This window comes from Orycteropus afer, unplaced genomic scaffold (genome assembly GCF_000298275.1).
Source record: "Orycteropus afer afer isolate SDZICR_OR568_19922 unplaced genomic scaffold, OryAfe1.0 scaffold00012, whole genome shotgun sequence".
Classification (NCBI taxonomy): Eukaryota; Metazoa; Chordata; class Mammalia; order Tubulidentata; family Orycteropodidae; genus Orycteropus; species Orycteropus afer.
The window spans coordinates 24,024,656-24,027,321 of record NW_006921599.1 but is presented as its reverse complement, the minus strand read 5'-3'; positions in this window follow the sequence as shown (position 1 = coordinate 24,027,321).

The window sequence follows — 2,666 nt, the reverse complement described above, 5'->3', positions numbered from 1 at the left end:
ATTTGTTCACTCTTAGGGAAGTTCACAGTACATTCAATATTCTTTGCCTTAGATCTAAGAGAATAAAAATACTTTATATAACACACTCTCTATTATTTGACATCTACATTCTCTTCAAGTCTTTTTTCTCCCTTCTCTTCCACTTGTTCTCCTTAATTCAGTCATACTAACAATGGACTCTCTCAGCCTCCATCTGAATAACTCTCTCTACCCTCTTCATCTCAATAACTACTTCTTAGACATTGTGTCTCACCTTAAAAGTTAATCATGCAAAACATTCTTTCTTGAAACCCTGGTTAGATTAGCTGCATTATTTGTTAGCTCATCTAATACCCTCATTCAAACATAGTTAAAGCTCACTATGTTTGTGGTTATTTGGGTTTTTAATTGTTTGTGTTTTATTAATTTTTATTGACTTGTAACCATATACAAAGAATATACAAATCATTAGTGCACCACTCAAGAATGTTCATAAAGTGAATATACTCACATCCAAAAGTAGAACATTACCAGCATCCTAGAAGCTTCCTTGAGTCTTCTTCCCTTTACCATCCTTGCCTGCCATCACCACCATCGCTTGCTTACAGTACTCTGGCAGTTTTGTAATGTGTCAGTGTGCACTGCTGAACTGCATTTTCCAGAATTACCTTTCTAGTAGGTTTTCTGTTAGGGTGAGACACTAAAGAGGTACTTATGAGAGACTGGGAGCTCAGAGAAGCAGCCTCCAACTTGTAGCTCAAACACCTTGTTGCTAATCAGCTGGCTCATAACCTTACTGTGAAGCAGCAGCCAGTCCTGCAACTGTTCCATCCAATGACTCCTGCTTCAGCTTCCCTGATACTTCAGTCAGGCTGTGTGCTTAGCTCTGTGATGATGGGTTCTAGATACTGCAAGACATTCACACAACCAAGGACAGGGGCAACAAAAACTGTAAGGGGTTTCATTTCATTCTGTGAACTCCAGCTCAAACTTCTGGCTTGTTCTTGCTTTTCCCTACTTTACATATGAGGCTCAACGCTAGCCTTACAGAGACTTCTTCTGTTTCTTAATCTTTTTTTATTGTGATTTGAGTAAAAGTTTACAGAGCAAATTGGTTTTCCATTCAATTATTCATACGAGTTTTATTTTGTGATATTAATGCAATCTCCACAATATAACAGCATTCTTTCCCCTTCCTTCTTGTAACTACCATTTTCATTTGTCCTTTTTTCCTATCCATTCCTGCCTTATGAGTTTTGTTCCTTGGCAAAGGCTGCCCTTTTAATCTCATATGATTGATTGTTCTGATGAATGTGTACCTCCCTGGTGTTATTTTTCACCCCATAGAACTTTCGCTTGTTTGGTTGAAAGTTAAGCCATGGAGATGAATTCAATTCCAGACTTGAAGAATGACAAAAGAACATAGTTTTGGGAGTTCTACCAGTTTCTATCAGACCAGTAACCTTGGTCTTTTTTTATTATTTTGAGTTTTGTTCCACATTTCTCTTCCATTCTATCCAGTATCTCCTATTGTGATCACTTTCAGAGTGGTTAGCAGTGGTAGCCAGGCATCATCTATTTTTTCTGGGCTCCAGATCATGGAGGCATAGGCTCATGTGGTCTCCTAGTCCATTGGACTAATTGTTTCCATGCATCTTTGCTTTTTATCATTCTTCTTTGATCCTGATGAGGAGAGACCAATCGTTGAACCATAGATGATCACTTTTAAGACCCACTTGCTACTCACCAAAGTAGGATATGCAATATTGTTTTTGTGGACTATATTATGCCAATTGACTTTGAGGTTCCCTGCAATTGTAGTTCTCAGCCTCCAGGCCCTATGACTCAAGGTGTTTGGTTATGGCTAAGAAGTTGTCATAAATTTTCCCTCTGTTCAAGATGGGGCAATCTACTTTTGTAGTGATTCTGCTTTGAAAACCCAAGGAGGGGTCACTATGAGTCAGGCCTGACTCAAGGGCACATAACAACAAACAACAATGTTAGCTCTACTATATACAAAGATATTTTTTACAACACATAAAAATACATATGCACCAATATTTCTGCCAAACCTATATATGATCGTGGGTATAGTCCCATTTGCCTATCCATACCAGATCTCGTTGCCTGCCTGCCTATGTATCCACTTGTAAATTAATGTTTGTTATTACTGATAATGTAGGATTGTACATCTAATATTATTTCCCTTTATTGTCTATAGCTCTTTTGCACCTCTCTGTGTCTTCCTTTTCCTTAGTGATATTCTGCTGGTCACCCACATTTTATATATTGCCTTTCTCTTCACCCAAATTAATATATGTCTCTTACCTAGTTAGAAATTTTACCTCCCATCCATTATAGAAATTTCTTAACCAGCATCCACAATTGTGTATGATTACTCCTCTGGAGCTCTGATGGAGTAGTACCTAAATCATTTAACTGCTCACCAGAAGGCTAGCAGTTCAAACTCACCAGCCACTCCTCAGAAAGAAGGTTGGACAATCTATTTCCATAGTGATACTACCTCAGAAACCCCAGTAGGGGTCACTATGAGTTGCAATTGATTTGAAGGCAGTGAGTTTGGTTTTGTTTTATATAAAGCTTCTGTTTCCTTGACAGAAATTTGTAACTTCTATTTAAAGTTCATATTCTCTCCCAATTTTTAAGCCCCATGATGTCAGAAATCA